At 38.0% G+C, this 23,512-nt stretch overlaps 1 protein-coding gene across 1 annotated transcript in view; it reads right to left on the reverse strand.

The window, feature by feature from the left end:
- LOC103258399 (guanine nucleotide-binding protein G(q) subunit alpha) overlaps positions 1 to 23,512 on the reverse strand; it is a 300,449-nt gene that overhangs the window by 22,200 nt on the left and 254,737 nt on the right. The window lies entirely within an intron of this gene.

The raw sequence follows: 23,512 nt of genomic DNA on the forward strand, positions 1-23,512 counted from the left end.
TTGCTTTACAAATTAGAATGAGCTTAATTATACTCCGATTGTAAAACACTTGGTTTTTGGAAGCACTACAATTTATGACTTTGTGTACAAAGCTGTTCATAGTTAAAATTTTCTTTTTTTAAAAAAATTGATGTATAACAGACATATGTAGTTTTGAGGTATATGTGATAATTTAATACATTCATATAATTTGTAAAGATCAAGTCAGTGAACTTGTGATATCCATTACTTAAATATTTGTCTTTATGCTATAACTACTGGACTTGTTCTCTAGCTATTTTGAAATATACAACAGATTAGTGTAAACTATAGTCACTCTACTGTTCTATTTAACACTAGGCCTTATTTCTTCTGTTTAAGCATATTGCAAATTTTAAGACTCTTGATTATAGACTTCCAGACAGCTAGTTCTACAAGGGTGAACTAACTTATACACCCTGTAGTGATGTGTGTAAACTTGCTTATTTTACTGTTCCCTACCAAAGCGGGAGATATACCCTTTCAAAATCTTTTTAAGTCAAATTACATGTGGCATTAAATGACACATCAAATAACACATAAGGTGAAAACAATGATAGCTCAGTGTTTTGATTTGAATTTCTTTGAACAGCAGCGAGGTTGATTTTCTAATAGATTTGCTAGCCTGTAGTATTTTATCTTTTTGAGAAATGTCTGCTCATATTTTTTGCTCTTCATGTTTTGTTATGGATTTATATGTACTCTTTATATACTGAGGCCATTAGTCATCATTTTAATTTTTCTTTTCTTTTTACCTTGTTGCCATTTAGAATTCTGAGTGTTTCAAAGAAGCTATCTGGAGAATATTTGAAACAAGATTAAAATAGCGTTGCTATTTCTAAGGTAAGCCTTTCCTAACTTGGAAAACAGTTCTACTTTTACAAAAATCAAATTTCAGTTTTCCAGTATTTCCTTTCCTTAAAGCCAGCTGTTCCTGGCACTAGCCAGCTCAGTGAATGCAAACCACAGCTCAACCTGAAAAGACATTCTGCAAACGGCATTAGAGCAGGGAGCAGGGTGTGTTCGGATGTCAGCTTCTTTTGTTTCACTTGTCCACTTCCTGACTCTACAGCTTCACTAAATTGCTGGAGACTCTGGATAAAATGAAATACAAACATGCCGTAGGGACTCAGAGGCAAGGGATTAAAAAGAACACAGACTTCCATGATAAAACTGAGCTAGAAAACCCTAAGTACTTTGATATAAGGTCTCAGGAAGATTTAATGTATCTAATATAAAGCAACCACGTACAGATCAGTACATCAGATAAAATCTGAACAAATTTCTGGTATGTTATGTCAGGAAAGTCCAAGTCTGGGGAAAAGAGGAATGAAAGAAAATAATCTAGAAACAATTCAGTAACATATTTTCTTTATTGTCTCAAAATATTTTTAAAGATTAATCAGTTTGGCCCAGAACCATGTGGCCGCCTAATTCTTTGGCCAACATGATAGAGTGAGATTAATGGGATAAGAATTTGACTTGCCTTGTGTCCAAGGAGATAAGCTCAAGGACTTACTGGGATAGTACTTTTGAGCCCTGCTCACCAGGGTGTCATCTGGCATCCATGACCGTGCCCACACTAAAGTTCTTTTCATTAGCTCTTGGCTTCTAAGTCTTTTATCTTCCATTCTTCTGCCCTCCAAGTGGGTAGAATTTCCATTAAGAAAAATTAGACAGTAAGTAAAGATGGAGAAGTAACATAAGGAATCAGAGTCAGTTTGGAAGTGCAGGGCTGAAATAAGCAGACATGTTGGTCAAATGAGAATAAAACTGAGGCAACCTATTGGCTAAAATTGTTTTTCGTAAGAAATACATAAAATATTCTGGATATAGATCCTTTGAAAATGAGCCTGGCACATTATTTTCCAAAGGTCATGTTACATTGATAAATAATAATGGTTTGTCATATAATGAATGGTTTTTATTTTCCTTTGTTAGTTTTCTCATTTTCTGGAATAATACATGATGAAACTTTTCAGATTCTGATATGCATTTGAATGTTATTTATTTTATACACAGTTTAATAACATTAATGAAAATAAATATCATTTGTTTAGTGTGAATATACACCAGACATTGTTCAGAGCATCTTAGTGTGTAAAAGGCATCAGGCAAACATTTCTGTAATGGGCCAGAGAGTAAATATTTTAGTCTGCGGGGCCATACTTGTCTCTGTCATAATTACTTAACTCTGCCAATACAGCAGGAAAGCATCTATAGACAATACAGAAGAGTATGGCTGGTTTCCATTAAACTTTAAGATGCTGAAATTTAAGTTTCATATAATTTTCATGTGTCACAAAGTATTATTCTTACTTTTAAAAAAATTTATATAATGGGAAAAACAGCCATTATCTTTCTTCCCGTAGCACAGAAGATGAAACATAGAAAAGAGAATCAATGTTTTCATTCATTCATTCAACTTTTAGTGTCAGGGTAGCATACGTAAAAATGCTTTTCTACATGTCTTAATACTTTACATCTGGCATTTTAAACCAGTAAAATTATTGTAAAACAGTCCTCGCAGATGCAAATAAGCTTCTCACGCTACTTTAAGCAACCTATACAAAATAATTCTGTGAACATTCCTAGTTAATGAGAGACTAACACTAATCTACACTGAATCTGCTCTATCCTTGCTTTTCCTCTCTGTTCCTCCAGACGACTGGCTTACAGTGTGAAGGGGAGGAAGGGAGAATTAACATGAAAAATTTAAGCCACTCAGCTTTGGCTTATATATCTCTAAAAGGTATAATTATGGGATTTGGGGAGTAAACTTTTGGCTAAAATCCTGTTATACATTGTATGTGTTATCAGGTTTCAACGATTTATTTTATCCTTTTCTACTACCCATGCTTTTGACAGTATGAACTAAAGCAAGGTCCAGGAACCTTCAAAAGCAATGTATTACTTGCCTAAAAAGATTAGTGTCACCATCTTGACTTACTGGCCATTACAGCAAATCCACCCCTCTCTGAAAACTATAAAGTGAACAATTATGTTTTACATTAACAAACTTTGAGAAACAATGGACTTTCTTTTTCTTTTTTTAAACCCCAGCATTCCATATATAATGTCCACATAATAGTAATTAACAGAAGGTGGAAAGGATATATAAAATGTGTGAAAAACTAAGTATTTTTTTAAAAATAAAAAAGCATTATTTACACCCATGAAAAACTGAGAACTGGCTGTAGAGTGTTAAGTTTGAAAGTTTCAATATTTTGTCCAAAGAAGAGTTTTTTTACTCTTTATTCTGTGAAAAGTTTGCTGAATAATTTTTCAACACTTTAAATAAAGTATTTTGTCTAAAACATTTGCAATGACCTAAGTCTGGCAGTCAAACAAAAAAGAAAAAAAAAGGCATCGATGTTCCTTCTACTAGGTAAGAAAACTGGATGTCAGGAAGTTAAGAAGATCTCTTCCAAAAGCTATTAACCCAGTAAGATGGGTGATGTTCAACACACACAAAAATACCTTTAAATACAACAAATAGAAACACACAAAAAATCAGCTCCTTCTATAGTGAAGAGATGCAGGGTGGGATGAAGGATCATTCAGGTATCATGAAGAAAGCAAACCACCTTGAAAGACCTGAAAAGGTCAGCATGTGAGTACATGCCAGTGATTCACATGGAAAAGTAAATAGGTGACAGACCAGTAAAAGCTGTACCTGTAGTCAGTAAGGCACAATCACAGACTATCAGGTGCTACTTTGGAGATTCAGCGGGAGAGGGCTCAGGGTAGACACAAAGTCATGAAAGAGGGTCTCAGATTGAAAACTTCTGGCGAAGTAACTCTTCAAGTGTCCGGTCAGTTTTTGAACTCAAAAGTACAAATGTCTGGAAACTAGATGTTCAAATAAGGGTCAAAGGAGAAGAGATCAGAACCAATTACACTGTTGAAATAGACCAGATGCGGGAAATGAGCACCATGATCTCAAAACTGCCATAGAGGCAAGGGAGGTAGCTCAGCTATTGAAGACGAACTTGTGTTAAAAGCTGGTGGATATTCAGTTTATGGCAAATGTCCACTTTGCCTGATCATTTTTTTTGATTGACTGATCGCTGTGCTATACTAGCTAAACAGTACGTTTCTAAGGTTTTGTAAGGTTTCATTCAACTGTAAGAAGATCATCTGAAATTCCCCAAACTGTCCCCTCTACCCCCCACGAACATTTTCATCTTCCTTAAGGCCTAAGTAAATGATTAAGGAACCACTGCTCCTGCCCTAACTCTCAACTACCCAGTGGGAGTTCAGAAACTGAAAGCAGAAGAAATTTGGAAGACAGGATCATAATGGCTTAGATAACAGAAAAGGAACATAGTCATATAACTATATATCTGTATCTGTTTCTACTGACTTTAGGAATGTAATTAAACAGCAATTAGGATCAGAGTGCAAGTGAGAAATCACATAGTCTCAATTGCCCTTTAAAGTACATGTTGGCTGAGTGCGGTGGCTCAAGCCTGTAATCCCAGCACTTTGGGAGGCCGAGGCGAGAAGACTGCGTGAGCTCAGGGGTTCAAGACCAGCCTGGGCAACTTGACGAGACCTCATTTCTACAATAAATCAAAAAATTAGCTGGGCGTGGTAGTGCGCACCTCTGGTTCCAGCTACTTGGAAGGCTGAGGTGGAAGGACTGCCTGAGCTCAGCAGGTTGAGGCTGCAGTGGACGTGAGCATGCCACTGCACTTCAGCCTGGGTGATAGAGTAAGACTCCAACTCAAAAAAAGCATACTTTGAATGTACCCAATAGTGACCACAAGACCATCCTGCCACGCCACATTTCCGATATAGACCGCTATTCTCTTAGTGGGAAGGGAGGGTCATGGTTCTTGTTGTGAAGGATACAGTTTTGTTTTGCTTTGTTTGCAGTCAGGGGCCTTGTAAAACAAGAACACTCCACACTGAATGCTACTCACACTACATAGGAGACATGCAGGAACCAAGACTGACTATGAGAATGACTGATCCCATTTCTCTGTCACATTATTTGACTGCATCCTTTTACTTGGTGAAAGGCAGCCCAGAGCATTTTATAAGATACTCTTGTCCTTTTCCCTTTTCTTGGCTGAGCATCTATAACTATTCTCTTAAATCAACTTCTGATGTGATTTCCTTGCATGATTCCATAGCTAGAAATGACAAGAGTCCTAAAAGATTTAGAAAGTCTCAAAGAGATGACTTGGACCACTTAATCCAATGCATTCTGATGAAGGTAAAAGGGACTTTCAGAATCATCACATCTGTAAAGGAAGCCTACCAATGACTTAAACTTTTAAAAGGACAAAATAGGGAGTAGGGACTGTGAAGAAAATTTCGATAAATAATTTGGTAATAATCATAAGAATTGCCGTCATGTGGTATGCATATTAGGTGCTCAAAAACTGTTAAATAAATGAACGTAAAAACTGTTAAATAAATGAACGTAAAAACTGGAAATAATCAACACTTCTGAAAAATGTCAGGACAACATGGATTTGAATGAAATTTTCAAGAACTTCCAGGAAAGACCTATTTATTTCAGTCTATTCCCTGAAACCCCAACAAAATTAAAAACAATAACAAGAAAACAACTAAATGAAGAAATTGGGAAGTAATTCAAACCACAGATGTGAAGGAATATCTGCCAAATATGTGATATCTGCAGTGAACCTAGACAGGATGCTGAAAACTATGAATCCCCTTTCCATGTTTTCATCAGGCTAAGGTTTGTATGACTAAATGATAGTGCCTAGAGACACTCAAGTGATTACTTCTCAATGAAAAAACTGGTCCTAGGAGAGGAAGGGAAAAGCCCAGGGAACATATGACTCTGTAACTTAGGGATGAACAGGAGGCAGGCCCTGCCATCTTTATCCTCTCCAGCACCAGGACTGCTAACTCATGAACTGCCTGGTGAAGAGGCAGGGAGAAGAAAGATTTTTAGTGCCTCACTGAAAAAAAAAAAAAAAAATCTAGGAATGCCAAAACCTTGCAGAAAGTTCTCAGCAAGAGAAACAGGGACCTAAGCAAACAATTGGGAGTAGGGAAAAGAGGGAAAGAAATCAGTAGAATGAGATTGATGCAAAAGACATTTCTGAAAGAAAAACAGGATACTGACTAAAAAAGAAAACATGTGGAAATAAAGAGCTCTTAGAGTTTCAAAATTACATATGATGGCAAAAACACAAAAAAAATTTGGAATATAACTCTAGAACATTTGTCAGTAAGTAGAAAAAGAATAAAGTTGTAGAGAAAAGTTCAGAAAAATGAAAAAAAAATCAGTCAAGGCATTATCCCTTCAGCTAAAAAAAATTATAATAAGAGAAAACAGAGACAATTTTCAAATGATTGCTACATAAAATTTTTCTTATACTTAAATCACTAGATTAAAGGGCCCCAGAAAGGCTGGGTGGGGGAAAGGAAGAAAGTCCTATATCAAAATAGAACCTCCCTTAAATTTCAAAATATTTAAAATAAATAAAAGATTCTAAAATATATCATAGAAAAGAAGCCACATATAAAGAATAAGGAAACAGAAGAGTTGTGGATTTTTGAAAAGGATCATTGGCAAACAATGAAATAATGTTTTCAGAATAGTGTCTATCTGAGATTTCAGTACCCAGCAAAAATGTCAATTAAGTTAAAGAGCAGAATAGGGACATTTTGAAGTGTGGATGCAACATTAGGATTATTTCAAGGGTCCCTTAGATCCTTACTGAGAAAGCTATGGAAGACTATGCCCCAGTTAAATAAGAAAATAAACCAAGAAAGAAGGCAGTATAGGATCCAGAAACAGGAAGCTCAACACAGAAAAGATGTTAAATGAACATCAGGATGGTGGTGAAGTAAGGTCCCAGGATGACAACTGTTATAAGATGGCAAAACAAAAACAAAACAAACAAACAAAACCCTCCAGCCAGTTCTGTTTAGAAAAGGAAGACACAGGGTTCCAGAAGAAAGAACTGATATATTATCTGATAAATATCATGTTTTAAAAATTTTACAAATCTGTTGGTGAATTTGAAAAGAATTTGCTAGAGATACACACACACACACAAAAGCAAGGTAAACACATCTTTTTGTTATTTGTCTTTGTAAACGATTATTTGATTTTTTTTTAAAAAAGATTAATTTTTAAACGTAAACAGAGAAGGCTGGTCATGGTGGCTCAGACCTGAAATCCCAGCACTTGGGAGGCTGTGGAGGAAGGACTGCTCATGCCCAGGAGTTTGTAACCAGCCTAACCAACATAATGAAACTCTTGTATGTACCAAAAAAAAAAAAATCAGCCAGGTGTGGTGGTGCACACCTGTAGTTCCAGCTACATGGAAGGTTGAAAGGGAAGGATCACCTGAGGCCAGCAGGTCGAGGCTGCAGTGGTCATGAGTGTGTCACTGTACCCCAACCTGGGCAACAAAGTGAGACTATGACTCACTCTCTCTCTCTCTCTCTCTCTCTCTCTCTCACACACACACACACACACACACACACACGTTCCCGTTTAGAATAAAGTTCTGGGAAGTTACATACAAAACCACTGGTGGTAGTTATATAACTTGATAATGGGGACAGCAGCCTTCTATACACTTAGAATTTTAAAAAATGAACATGCATTATCTTAAGCTATTAAAGTAATATATACAAATTGATAAATACAGTCTAAGAAATTAATGATACACTTATTTTATATTAAAAACATAAAAATCAAAGGGTAAGACAACCAAGTAGCAGATAAACTCACTGCTGGGAGTGACTCATGGTGCAGAGTTGATAAATATCACACAGAAAACCAAAACCTTTAACTCTCACTTTGATCCTGAATACTCTGTCAAGGATATTGCTTTCCATATTGAAAAAGGCAAAAGAAGATCAGTAAGAAGAAAATAAGACATGTAAGGAGATTGTAAGAGGGCACCCTAATTGCTCTAAATGAGATCAAGTCTCTTTAACTGGAGACTTGACATTTTAAGGCAACACATCAATCTATTTTAGTTATTACCATTTTCATGAGCATTAGTTTATAAGATTAGCAAGGTCAGCAGGGAATGGTCCAAGGACCCTTGATTTTAATGAAAACAGGTACAGAATGTGATGATGCGTGCAGAGAAGTTTGACACACACTGTCTGAGAAAACCTCAGGTATTCTGAGGCCAACGTGGAGAGTCTGTGCACCTACCTACAGCACCTGTTGGACAACAAGGCAGCTAAAAAGGAATGATAGACAAACCTCCCTGATGCTAGGAATATGTCTCCAGGTCATAATTCCTGTGTGAGAACTCAATTCTTGAACATTTGCTCTGAGCTAGGTGGTTCATGTGTTACCTCAATTAATTCATACAACCTGATGAGGTCAAGGCTTTAGTTTGAATTTCCCTGGCTACGAAGTCCATGATTTTTCTATTAAGTCATGCTAGATATCAATTGGTATGAACTTTTAAAAAAAGTATTATCATTCAAAATAAGCAACATATTTAAGATGCTGGTGAACGTTCTTCACGTTTAAATCTAGCAGGACGTTGCTGGATAGAGAAGAGTGGTCAGGAGAGCCTACTTCTCAGGCTGTCTCCAAGACCACTTGGGAAGTCCTTTCATCTCCCTCGGTTCCAGTTTCTGAATTCAGAGGTCCATCTATCTAACATTTTAAGATGAAATAAAATCCAGTGAAATACATAACAACAGAAGAACTTTTTCAGCTATTATTTTAAAACAGACTCCTTCCATAGTCACCTTTTATTTGAAATCTACGTCTCATCACATTTCAGGTAATATCTTTTTCAAAAGCTGTCATTTCAAGGGACTGAAAATCTTAAGCCTAGGCAATGAAAGTGTAGTAAATGACTAAGGCTCTCCTAAAATTACCCTGGAAAGATCAGAGGATTCACTACTGTTCTGGGAAACGGAAATAGCTGCTCCTAGCACTCACTCCTCCCCTGATACTCCCAATTAACTTTTAAGGACAAGCATGAAGCTTTGTAGAGCTAGTGCCTTAAGTAAGCACTACAGTAAATGTGGGACATAAATTGCCTCCCATTAAGACAACTGTGGAGGGTGACAGAAGTGGGTCAGTTTCATACAACAGATTAGAGCTTAGTAGGCTATGTGGCATCTGGAGCAACTCTGAAAGCATCAGGCAATAGAAAAGTTACTTAACCCTTCTTTGCTGAAATTCCTAGCCTTCCCTAATTCTAGAGAGAAAACGCCAACTGCTCTTGTCAAAAAAGATTATGGAAATCAGTGGCATAGCATGCACATGGAAAATGTTTAATAAATTATGAAGTAGATACAAGTGACAAGTGTTTAGTACATGGATATTGGCCCACTGGGGTACAGTCCAGGTACCACCCCCTGGGCCAGTCCCAGGTGCTGTATCAGACTGGGCCTGTTATTATAAACCAGATTCCACCAGCATAAAGAAGTTGAGCACCGGAATGGAGTGGTTCCTGAGGGTAGGCCAGGGACAGAGAAAGGGGGTAGACTAAGGAAAAGTCATGTTCCTCCTGGGACCTTGGCATCTGATAGATTTCCAGTGGTTGACTGTATCCAACACTTGCAGCTTCAAGCTTTGGCTCTGGACCTATCTCCATATTCTGTGTTCTAAGCCTCCTCATTAGAGAAGGACACGGCATCCTTCACTCTCTACTCTGTCCCGAGGTTCCCAATCCTTTCCATGGATTGGACAGTTTCTCTCTCCCTGGCTGCCTAGGCCCCCTTCCTGCTTGAAGCCTGGTCAGAACATCCCATCAGTACCAGCACCTCGTGGGGAAGGAGCTCGACTGTACAGAAACAATGAGCTGATGCCAATTAGACCTTCATAAAATGAAAAGATCTTGGGCATTTCACCCGGTGGCATTTCACCTTGTTATAAACTCCCTTAATCAGGTTAAGAGAACATTTGTTTAGGTTACCTAGGAATGTCTATACATGGGAATAAGATTCAGTTAAGGACAGAGGCACTTCCAGAAATTTATTTACATACATGATAAACTAAGGGCACATCATTTTTCTCTAGTTGTTAATACTGGGACTTGGACAGGTCTTTGAGGCCAACAGCTGTTGGTTTCGTTCTATTTGCTATGCAGTTTAAAGAAATAAATTGGCATTTTTCTAAAATAAGGTTTTTCAAAACTGATCATAATCCACAGTAAGAAATATAGTTTACACAGCAACCCAGCATATTCACACACAGAAACACATGCATATAGACACACACAGATAAAATAAACATTTCATTAAATAATATTTTCCCTTATAATATGCAATGTAGTCTATTCTATTCAATTCCATTCCATCCTAGCCATACTATTCCAGCCATTTGCATTAAAAATATGCTTTTGAAAAAGGTCCTTAAGTAGATTTTATGACCCAGTAAACAGGCCTTGGTGTGCTGAAGAAAAATATTGTGGATATTCTGTATTCTTCACTAACTTAGACTGGTTTCTCCTAATTTTATTATAATAGCAAATACTGGGCTCAAAAGTCTCTGTGGCCAAAAGGATATATAGTTCTGAAACCCAGTGGTAGATGTGCTAATTGGCAAAAAATATTTGATTAGTCACATCTAGTACATTAAAACAATATTATCTCCATTGAAAATCAAGTGTTTATACATTTTTATTCTATAAATGCAAAATTAATATTAAGGAAGAAATTTTTCAATTCTTTCTTATCAATATCAAAAGATTTCTAATGCGGAGATTAACAACTTCAATTATATTGACCTGACCCTTGCATTTGTTACAGGATTATCAGAAGCAGAAGTTTTTGGTACTCAATCTTTTTTGAATGTAAAATATAAAAACTAAGCAAGCAAACAAAGCAATCTACCTCTTCCCTGCAGTTTTCATCCTAATGCAGCTTTACTTAATTAGCAAATATAGATGGGGACTTAATAAGAACATTTTAAAGTAAAGAGGCTTTTGTGATAGTATAATCCCACTAGTAATTATCAGGCTATGATCATTATGTAATTTAGATAAGAAATCGTATGAGTCAGTCAAGGTCATTTCCAAGAAGGATATAGAAAGGCTGACCTCATAACCCCTATTCTCCAGCCAAATGGAGCAGTTCACCTCTCTCTGCATATGCCTATATATTTTTGGTTTCATTGCCTTTACTTCGAACTCTTTTTGAGGTCTTCCCAGTCATCAGGCTGGAAAAAAATCTCTCCCTCCTCTCAAATCATGTATGGTTTGTTAATAACACTTGTGATATTGACTCCCCTTGGAAGACGTTGCCCAGCTTCTTGTGTCTCATCTTGCTAAAATCTATGATAATTTCACATTTTCTCTAGAAATATTGCCAAAGAATAGAAGTACCCTAAAGTGGGTTGACTGGATTCTCTAATTGAATATGTGGGACAGAAATAATCCTGTTCTGAAATTAACTCTACATACGTCTGGCATGTAACCAGTAAAATGAACAAGCAGATGCTATAATTTTCACTTAAACAACTTTTATGCAATCTTTCAAGATGGTTGTGTTTCATAAGACTCAGTAAAGGCATGAATAACTAGTTAGGTAAAAGTTTTATAAGAGTGGGCAAGTGGGCTACGAATACAGGTGTGGTGGGAACTGTGACCTCACTCAAAGCAATGCTGCCCTCCTGTGGATACCAACAGTTAGACTCTGCATCTGAGTCAATAGTTATTTTTCTTATGTAATAAGACCTTTCACTTCCTGTAATTTCAATTTGATGGCTGTTGCCAGGACAACAAGGAAATGAGGCAAGGAACAGAGAGAAACATCCCCTGTGCAAAAAAAGAAAAGAAGAAAGTCACTAAAGTCATTGTATTAATTCTAAATTCTAATAGAAACCCAAGAACTGTGGCCCTGCCAAGGGAAATATAAAAATTAATCTAAAAATGAGGTGCCATTTTCCTGACAAATGATGCTTGGAAGTACACAGTGCTTGTGTTCAGGCTGTGTGATAGACTCATCTATCAAAGAGTGCTTGTAAATGCTTCCCTTGGAATTGGATGACAAAATAACTTTCTCTTAGTCTTAGCATGCACACAAGTGGGAAGGAAAACTTCATTTTTTTAAACCTGCAGTCACTTGTAAGTTAATCACTCTGACAAGTATTTCTGTTTGCAGCTGAACTGTCAAACAGATAATAAAGCAAAACAAACATGGTGTAGAGGTCTCCAGGCAAAACTGCAATTAAAAGGCCTCAACAAGAGTGGCAAGAACATTCAAAGTACCCTAGAAATTTGAAAACTTGAAAATCTGTAAAGATTAAAATGAGTTCTAATGTTGCATTTAGAGCCATATTAGGAAGTGACTATTTGATCTGAGTCTGTAATAACTAAAATGTGTCTCAGTCACGTGCTGTAGGTATTCAATATGAGGAGGTCCCAAATAAAACTGAATTATTTTTTGGAGGGTGAGCCCCTTGTAACACAGGCTTCCTCCCCTACGTAAGTGTTCCAGGAACCATCAACATCAGTGTACCAGCTAGCGCTGTTGTGAGGCTGTGTTTGGCTTTAGTAAAATTTTTTTGGAGAGTCTTTCAATGTGTTTGCTGGGTAATTTATGAGCACACCTGCCTACACTGAGCTGAGTGTTCGGCAGTTTTTTACCAAAAATGCCAGGACTCCCTTACCCCACCCTCCCTATTCATCTGATCTCACCCAAAGTGATATTTTTGTTTCCCCAATGAAAAAAGTCCTCAAAGGGAAACGTTTTGCTAGTGTGGAAGAGGTGAAACAAAAACAGCAGAAGCACTAAAGGCATCAAAACTGATGAGTTCAAAAACTGTTTCGAGCAGTGGAAAAAGTGTCTTGAAGGTATATAGCATCAAATAGGGTGGACTCAAAGTGACTGAAGTTTATAAACGTAAGCATAAATACACATTTTTTTTTTTTTTTTGAGTTGGAGTCTCACTCTGTCGCCCAGACTGGAGTGTAGTGGCCGCTCCCGGCCACCGCAGCCTCAACCTGCTAGGCTCCAGCGATCCTTCCGCCTCAGCCTTCCGAGTGGCTGGAATTACAGGCATGCACTACCATGCCCGGCTGATTTTTTGATTTTTTGTAGAGATGAGGTCTCGCTGCCCACGCGGGTCTCGAACCCGCGGGCTCAGGCAATCCACTCACCTCAGCCTCCCAAAGGCGCGGGATTACGGGCTGAGCCACTGAGCCCGACGAATACACATTTTTTTATAAATAAATTCCAGATTTTTGTGGAGAGTTCCCCTCATTCATAACTCACGCTCCCACTTCAACATCTGGGAATGAGGGTGGAAGATGGAATGTTGAGTTCTTTCAGACCTAGTCTCCTCTGCTTACAACTGATTCAATTGCAATGTCTAGAGATGAAAGAACTTGCTCCCAAACCCAAAAAGTAATTTTGGTGAAGCCAAGACACCAGAATTCAATTTCCACAACCTTCAGTCCAAGGTTCTTTGTTTCCTTGTTTTTTACATAAAATTATCTATGTCTGTTGTTAAACCTCTTGGCTCTTAAGTATTTGTGCAAAGTCACTGGGTTTCTAGAGAATTTATTTTGCCTATGAATTCTGCCTTATTTCCTCCAAAGCGTTTTAAAATTGGAGGTAGTTTCAAAATTAGCATTCATTTAGATGAAGATTTAGTTGCCTTTGCTGAGAATTTTTTTCATGAATGGGTAGCTGGAAATATAAGTCCAATTCTGAGGTCACACTGCTCACATACTTGAGGCACATGTTTTTCAGTACGAGCTTTGGGAGAACAATACACACACACACACACATACACACACACACACACACACGCACCCCCACCCCTTGGAAAAAAAGGTTCCAGGTAAGATAGAAAACAACTGCAGAAGACACATCTTAGCATTTACTTCTATCAATGCCTAAGGATTGTTTTCTTAGGTTTAAGAAGATAAACAGTTTCTCTGTGCAACAGTCAGGCATGCTTGTCCTGCCTATAGATGACTCCATAGATACCACTGCCTTCAGAATGGTGAGCTCTAGGACTAAGAGCTTCTTTAAAATTAGAGAGAAAATAAGCGTTCACAGAGTAAAAGATGCCTGAAAGCAGAAAGACCTGGATTTAAACATCCTCCTAGAGTCCTTAGGAAAGTGGTATGACTGGGGGTGATAAAATGAAGAAGTGTAGTATGATCATTTAAATAATACTCATGATGCAGGTAAAACTACTTTTTTTCCCTAGAGAGGTCAAGAAATACCAAGAAATCAGTTGTAAGCAAAGAATACCATGGTACCTATCTGATGATCATGATTATTATTCTCTAGCCTGTTCTTAAACCCATTCTTACCCAGTATAAACAACAGAATAGGTACTGGATGGTCTTCCTTGAAAAACCTATATACTTGAATTAATTAAAAAGTTCATGTGATGGTGGGATATTGAACAATGTTAAGTTACTCTGTGTACTTACTAAATGCAGCAACAATTTCCTGATTTGCAACAGCAAGGAAAATCTCCCAGTACTCTTCTCTCAGGTTCGCGTCTTTAAAATCAGTTACACTTTGTGTGTTGGGATCGATTTCATACGTAAAAGTTGAGGAAAAAACTTCCCTGGAAAGCAAAATTTTGGTCTATTCCCTTGTAAGCCCCGATGAGTAGAATATTAAGAAATGATGCTGGAGGAGTATAAAGGGGAACCTTCGAAGTGCCTGTGAGTTCACCTCAGCATGGATGGCACCTAGAGTTTCTTTGCTGATAACCCTCTATGTATATTGTTAGGTATCACCTAGGCATGCCTTCCTCAGGACTCAAAGAGGCTTGGGTGTATTTTCTCTTCCCAACTGCCATGAAAATGTTTGACTGCCAAAACTGCACTCCAACTGCCCACTCACTTCAGGGTCTCCTTGAATGAGCTGGGAGCTCCTTCAGCACGGAGGCAATACACACCACTCACAACAGCATCCTAAGCATCTAGCATGGTTCCTGGGATACGTCACACACACTTCTTGACAAAACAAATAGGTGCTGCATATTTATTATCTCATCTAACACTCCTAGCAAGTTCCCAAATCACAACAGCCATTTTATTTTAAGGATCCTAGCAAAAGAGCAAAGAAGTATTATTGAGCTGCAGATTGCCGCGTCCTGTCATAATCAAGCTCCCAGTTGTGGGTCCATGAACAGAACCTCAGTGGCAGATACAATGTGGTCCTGGGCAGTGGGCATTTTATGACCAGGAAAGTGATGCTTTTTGTTATATGTGTCCTGCACAGAATTTGGGGATCAGTAGGAATCATTAATAGAAGAGATGGTTTCAAGACCTGTAAAATATGTCAAATTAGGAAACTTACTTCAAGGACACATTACACCCTGGGTAGAAACCATGTGGTTTTTGTTGTGGATTTCTGAAAAGCCAAAACTGCAGACAGCAACCTGACTGAGGCAGAGATTATTTATTCACTGTCTATCCAAATGTGTTTTTTCCCTTGTCTGATCATAGAACTGTAGCCAGAGAAATGACTTCCCAGTCAGACCCCATATGGAAGCATTCTTTGAAGTTATATGTGGACAGGTGACTATGTTCTTAGAAATGGTATATGAGAAAATTGACAACCACGCCTCAGGGAATGGGGCACAATGACTTGAGGGAACCTGGGCTCCTGACTGGTCATGAGAAACAGAATTGTTCTACTGAGCTGCATTACTTCCCTAAAAGAGAAAAAAACATCTATCTTCTTTAGGTCACTACATTTTCAGGACTCTCTGTGATAGCACCTGAGCCTTCCCCTGACACTCTATGAAGAAAAATTTTATCTAGGAGGATATGGTAATTCCACTTTTCCTTCACATTTCTGAACTTCAGGTTTCCTTATCTGTATAATTAAAGGGTAACTAAAATCCTTTCTGGCTCAAAATTCTATGATTGGCTATTCTCCTGGTTCCCAAGAGACTGATCAACTCTACCGTATAAGCACTCTGTTCCCTTAGGTTTGTGCTCATTGTGTCTCTTCAAAGCCTGCTTGCTCCATAGCTTTCATTTATACTGATAACAGCTTGTTATCTCCACCTGGAGCTTTTGCCATTTACTAGGGATCAAAGCTTTAAATTAAAGGATTGAGCTCATATATCTGAAAGTTCAGATGCCAACCTGAGCTGATGAGATTCTGGAAAGGCAAAGATTTCCCATGAAATTATTCCAGTGAAATGGAACCTTAGAGTTAAGCCCAGCTTGCATTAAAACATAAATCTGCTGAAAATTTGTTGTAACTATCTTCTAAACAGACAAAAAAGCTATCCCCACAAGCACTACAAACAAGGCCCTAACTTTTTTTTCCTACACCAGCAAGGGATCTATCCTCAAGAACCTATGATGACAATAATCATTTCTCTCACTTCCAGCTATCTCAGTATCTACCCTTCACCAGATCTATACATAATCATTAACTTTCTACCCGCTTTAAAAACTCTTCCTATATTTCCACCACTACTGCCACATCCACTAAATCATTTCTTTCTCCCTCTTTCTCCCCTCTTCTCCCTGGCTCATTAATGTTTCCTATTAGGATGAAAACTGCTAATATGCCTTTCAGCAATTTATCTTTTAGAGCCCAATGTCTGCTTTTACTGGCTCGGGTCTCTCAATTTTTACCAGCATAAAAAAATACCCACTATAATATTCTTTACTACTTTACTCTTATTAACACTCCCACTATGTCTTGGATATCAACTTTATAAAAACCACATCTACCATAACTGCATTTTCGGCTTCTACCAGCTGTGTGAGCCCATAAATGACATACATGTTCTCCAGTTTCACTCCCGGCACACAAACCTCCTACTGACATATCAACAGTTTTTTTGTCGAGGTCTCACTCCGTCACCCAGGCTGGACTGCAGAGGCATGATCACGGCTGTCTCCAACTCCTGGTCTCAAGCAATCCTCCTGCCTCAGCCTCCTGAGTAGCTGGGACTACAGGTGCATACCACCATGTCAGGCTCATTTTTTAAAAACTATTTTGTAGAGACAAGGTCAGGTTGGTCTCGAACTCCTGGGCTCAAGCAATCCTTCTGCCTCTGCCTTCCAAAAAGCTGGGATTACAAGTGTAAGCCACCGTGTCTGGCCATATCAGTAGGTTTTTTTGGCTTCCAACAGTCCAAAATCTAGCTCTAGTAACACTGAAAGCCCTTTTTTAGTTTCTACTAATCAAAGGACTTTAATTCCTTCTCAATATGTGATTATCAGGTACATAGTAACTACTTAGGAATTTTTAAGCCTGCTAAATCCAAATATGCCCCCAAAAGCCGAAGGCAAAATTTTAAAAGCTACATCAATCATCCCAACTACAAAATTTCTTTATTAAACTCTTAGTTGAAAAGTATTATATAAATTTAAGCTAAGTAAAAGTCAGAAAAGTTGATCTGGAAATTTCAAGTACAAAGGATTACTTCCTCCAGCATTGGGGCCTTCGTTAATTCTCCGTGTGCTGTGCCATGCAAGGGCATTTGTCCTACATTTGCTTTCAGTTTTATTTTTACCCATCTTCAAATTAGCCTTTCCTCAAATATAGGCTGCATGTGTTTTTGACATGATTTTCCTTAAAGTCACTGAACACAGGCATTAATAAATAAAGGTTAAAACAACTAAAAGCACTGGACAACATCACAAGTATTCTAAAACACAATGTCAAATAATACACTGAAACTATATTAATAAGAAAAAAGTGACATATATTTACCTAGTACAAATAATATGTATGACATTTCTGTGTTTTAGTGTTTATTAATTTCTAAGCTGAATAGTTAGCTTAAAAAGGAAAAAAAAGCACATATATGGTAGAAAATTTCAACACCAAAAAACATACAAAAAGTAGAAATTCTTTCTACCCCAGATCTATGTTATGCTCCCATTTTCTCCTGTATTATCTCAGAAAATTTTAAACACAAGCATAATATAGTTATATAAAAATAATTGTTAGATAAACACAAGTATACTATATATTGCCTATACTTTGCTTTTTCCTCCACTTAATTATATGCTTTTGAGGCTGTTCTGTATCAGCACATAAATATCTAGCTTATGTATTTTTCAAGAGCTTGAATAATTTTCTGAATCAGTCGTCTTGATGTTCATTTTTATTTTTCTAGTCTTTTCTATCTATGCACAGAAATTTTTGTACAATGTACATCTCGTACAAATGCAAACTCAAATAAACAAGTATATTTCAAAATTTGAATGATAATCCAACACTGTTCTTAAAAGAGACTGTTATATGCTTAATTTAAAAAACAAATCGCCTTGCTTTAAAAATGAAAAACAGTCCATTAAAATAAACATGCAGATAAAAATAAATAAACTCAACGAAGTATCCTTTGGATATGAAACAATTTGAATATGTATAAGCCTCTAAAGACATTTTCTTGGCAGAATTCATAGACTCATGTGAAAAGAAATAGTTCTGATTTCATAGATCAACATTAGCAATGTAAACACGGCATTCCAGACAGTATCAGCTACAACTTTCTAATATCCTTAAACACTATAATTTTTTGGTCTTTCAGTTAAGAATTAGAAAGCAGTTGGATGTTCAATGAACATGACAAATCCAAAAATCTTTGTTTGTAATTTTTGCTAAATTTTGTCATATTACATGTGATTTTCTTCATAAGGCATTGTTTTCCAGAAAACAAAAATGGGATAATCCTTTGCCACTCAGAGTTCTGAGACAACATGTTTTTCTACTTACATGCCAAACATTTCAAAACCAATGTGCAGTTCAGCTCCTAAAGCAACAACTACAGTAAGGGGCAGGTCTATCGAGTGGTGTAGTGACTGAACTGACTTCGTCGGCCTTTTCGATACATAACCCAGGAAACTATGCCCATAATCCCAGATAGCTTGTGAAAAAGCCAGCCAAGAACACAGGCATTCTCTTGCTAACTGGAAGAACGAAACAAAGGAAAAGGTTAGTGCCAGAGGCACAGGAGCAGGTAGGAAGACTTTAATAAAAGATCATACTGTAAAACAAGCATTAAGATTGCAATGTACGTACTGTTAAGGTAACCCATGAAAAGAGAGCAGGGTTTTAGCATCACTTTGCCTTCATGTACTGTTATGTGTTGGGATGCTAACATTATATGTGTAAAGTCATTTAAATTGTCCCCTCTCTGCTCTTGTTTTCTGTGAGGCAATAATCTTGCCATTTGTAATTTTGCTAACCTCGTACTGTTTAGGAAGGTAACTATGAATCTGGTGAGAGACTATTGTATTATGATGGTTTAAGTGTGAAGAGATATCATTTACATTCATTACAAGGCTAAATAAAAACGGTTACGCTGAACACTACTGTACAAACACAAAGCAAAAAAATGCCCTATCTGGCGGGATGATTCTGTAAACAGACATGGAGTAAGACAAAATTCACACTGGTAATGGAGAGGCAACTTACTCATGGAGAACACAGGTGAGAAACTATGTGAAAGTCCGCAAGTGATTAGCATGGCAAGCTGCTCTGGGAAGCGAATATAAGTATCCCACACAAGTGCCATTTCTGTACTTTCTGCATTACACAGCTATATAACAGTTGTATTTTGTTAGTTCTTTTGTCTTCATGGAAGGCTTATGGATTTGGGGGAAGGTTTAGTACTGACACTAGTAAAAGTCAAAGTTGCAAAAAGTTTTCAAATGGTGAATTGGTGAACAGACGTATCATGCCATAAGAAAAGGCATGCCGCCAGGCTCAGTGGCTCAGCCTGTAATCCCATGCTATGGGAGGCTGAGGTGAGTGGATTGCCTGAGCCTGCAGGTTCGAGACCCGCCTGGGCAACTTGGCGAGACCTCATTTCTACAATAAATCAAAAAATAAGCCAGGCATGGTAGCGTGCACCTGTAGTTCCAGCTACTTGGAAGGCTGAGGTGGAAGGATCGCTGGAGCCCAGCAGGTTGAGGCTGCGGTGGCCGGGAGCGGCCACTGCACCCGAGTCTGGGCGACAGAGTGAGACTCCAACTCAAAAAAAGAAAAAAAAAGAAACGGCATGCCATAAGAAAAGGTAAATATGAATTTCCATCCATTTTATGACTTAAAAAATACAGAGAAACAAAACAAGAAAGTAAGATTGAGTCAGGGAAATTTCAGGCTTTCAGTCTGAGTTAAAGTACTGAATTTTAACATGATACTAAAAATTCAGTACTTTAACTGATCATCTGTTTGTATTTCATGCAATCTCTTAATTTAAAGATAAGGGTATCAAGACAGATATCAAATGATTCTTCTAAGATCAACAGATGAATTAGTGGAATTCTGTTTTCCTAATCTGTAATCCAAGGATCTTTTACAAGAGCAATATAGTATCTTGCATACATCTGTAGTTTCCATTACTGTGACTAAAAATCTACTAACCTGGCCTCGAGCATACTTTATGATTCCCTGGCAAGATTTGCTAATACTATAGCAGTGGCAATATGGGAATTGGAGTAAGTACAAGACTGGGAACAAAAGCCCTGCATCAAAGTCTGGCTTCATTAATAACCAGCAGCATGACCTTGGACAAGTCATTTGACTTCCTTGGATCTCAGCTTCCTTATTTTACAAGAAGGTTAAAACAGACTGACTCTAATATACAGTGCTAACATTCTGTAAGCATGACTAGTTTGTCCAAATTAACACAAATACCATATTTTTGTGAGGTAAGTCTGTCAGGATAACGTGAGAATTTACCCTCGGCGTTATGCAAATACTTCATACTGTAGTGAGAGTACCACCTAGTGGATGTTTGGCTAACTTGAACAGACAAGAGTAGTAAAAAATTCAGTTTACAAAAGTGCTGGAAATAACCATTATTTAAAAAATAATAATCAAAAGCCTGGAAGGATATTCAAAAGACACTCTCCATAACCTGAGGAAGGGCCAAAAAGTAACTATTACCAACATATAAGAATCTTTCTTCTTAAGAGACTGGGTGCCATTCATTATTTGGTAAATTAAAACATAATGACTTAAAAACTGGCACTGCATATTGAATAGAAGACATTTGCATACTATATTTCTGATAAGGTATTAATCCATAATATATAAAGAACTCCTACAATTCAATAACAAAAAATGGCCTGATTCAAAAATGGGTCAGGGGCTGTGGCTCATACCTGTAATCTCAGCATTTTGGGAGGCCAAGGCAGAAGGATAGCTGAGGCCAGAAATTCAAAACTAGCCTGGGCAACATAGTGAGACCCCATTTTGACAAACTGATAAAAAATTACTTGGGTGTGGTGGAACACACCTGTAGTCCCAGACCATAGGGAGCTATGATGGTGCCACTACACTCCAGCCTGGGCTACCGAGTGAGACCCTGTCTTCAAAAAAATAACAAAAAAGGCAACAGACTTGAATAAATATTTCCCCAAGGAAGATATACAAATAGACAATAAGCACATGAAAAGATGCTCAACATAAATAATCATTAGGGAAATCAAACCACAATGAGATACCATATTAATTAGGATAACTATTATTTTTTTAAAAAACAGAAAACACTAAGGTTTGACAAGGATGTGGATAAACTGGAACCTTTCTACATTGCTGGGGGTAATGTAAAATGGCATAACTGCTATGAAAAACAGTATGGCAGCTCCTCGAAAAATGAAAAACAGAATTACCATATGATCCAGCAATTCGACTTCTGGGTAGGTACCCAAATGAACTGAAAACAGGCACGCAAAGACCCAAATGTCCACTGGTGGAAGAAGAGATAAATAAAATGTGGCATCCACAAATAATGAAATATTACTTAACCTTAAAAAGGAATGAAATTCTGACACATGCTACAAAGGTTCATGAATGAACCTTGAAAACATTACGCTAAGTAAAACAAGCCAGTCAAAAACATACTGTATGGTTCCACTTATATGAGGTACACAGAGTATTCAAATTCATAGAGAGAGAAAGAGTGACACAGATGGAAAGACGGTGGGGGAGTGGGCAGAATTACTGTGTAACGTGCATGGAGTTCCAGTTTGGGAAGATAAAGAAGTTCTTAAGATGCATGATGGTGAAGGCTTTACAAGAGTGTCAATGTTTTTTATACCACTGAATTGTACATGACCCTTAAAAATAGATAAAACAGCAAATTTTATGTTAGGTATTTTTACAATAAAAATTGTACGCTCAGCCTGTAATCTCAGCACTTTGGGAGGCTGAAGTGAGTGGATTGCCTGAGCCTGTGGGTTAGACACCAGCCCGGGCAACTTGGCAAGACCTCATCTCTACAATAAATCAAAAATTAGCTGGGCGTGGTAGCATGTGTCTGAAGGCCCGGCTACTTGGAAGGCTGAGGTGGAAGGATCACTGGAGCCCAGCAGGGTCGACACTAGGGTGGCGGAGAGTGTGCCACTGCACTCCAGCCTGGGTGATGGAGTGAGACTCCAACTCAAAAAAAAAAAAAGTTTTTATCAGTGAGTATAAAAGTAAGTCTGTTTTTAGAGAGGAAAAGTTCTTCTTTGTTTCTTCAGAATTCTGTTTCCACAGTTCTTTCTTTTTTCAGTGGTTTATAGTTCACACATAATACATCATTAACTTATAAAATACATATTGGAAAGAGTGAATTTTCCTTGATAACTGCTAAAACATCTTCAAAAGGGGAATGTGTATTTTTAAGAATGCAGGAGTAAGAAAATAAAACACTTTTTGTCCTTGTGGTTTTTGACTAATAAATAATACGCATGAGATGAGGCTTCTGGGTATCTCTGATTTTCTTTGAGCTAGATATCCAGAAGAGAGAAAGTCGCTTATTTAACGTGAAGATGTTGGCTCCATTCCAGGCTGGGCTCGGTGTCAGAGGTAGGGGGAGGTGGATGTCAGACAACAGGGTTCGGATGCCTGGAGTGCTGCTGTGCAGTTTTGCCGCCATAGTCTGTAGCCCAAGTGCTGGTATTGAATTAGCTGGCGCAGCCTTTGCCAAAGGGAAGAGCATTCTATAAAGAATGACTTGATTCTGTGCGAATGCCTTTTGCTTTTGCTTTCCACGAAGTGGCTACGTGGGTTCTCTCAAGGGGCTACCAAAGGTATCACTGTCCTTAGCAAAAATCAATTCACTTTAGGTTTTAATATGCCCTTTCCACTTATCTTTCCCCTCTGAAATACTCTCTGCCTTCCTGTACTGAATCTACTGCTACAAAATATCTACCTTCAGAATGGGATTTCGGATAAACTAAATTACCCTAGTAAGTAAGTGTCAGGGAAAGCTTATGGTGTACTGGCACTTTAAAAAGGTCTGACATAAACCAAACAAGTAAACCTCTAACTTCGAATTCTTGATGTCAGTGAGGTGGCAAGGAGGACTGGGGGAAAGGTATGGTGGCCCTCGGGGCTCCCCTGACACAGGGTTTCTCAACTTCGGTACTACCGACATTTGAGGCTGGATAAGTCCTTGTTGTGGAGGTTTGTCCAGTGATTGCTGGATGTTTAGAGGCATCCCGGGTTCCTCCTACCAGATGCCAGTAAACCCCTCTAATTCCAGGCATCCAAAGTGTCTCCAGACACGGAGGAGGAGGGAGGGAGGGAGGGAAGGAGGGAAAGGCAGGGGGGGAGGGGGAAGGAGAGA

The sequence above is a fragment of the Carlito syrichta genome, unplaced genomic scaffold (genome assembly GCF_000164805.1).
Source record: "Carlito syrichta isolate Samal-C Ts95f unplaced genomic scaffold, Tarsius_syrichta-2.0.1 Scaffold302089, whole genome shotgun sequence".
In the NCBI taxonomy this organism is placed as follows: Eukaryota; Metazoa; Chordata; class Mammalia; order Primates; family Tarsiidae; genus Carlito; species Carlito syrichta.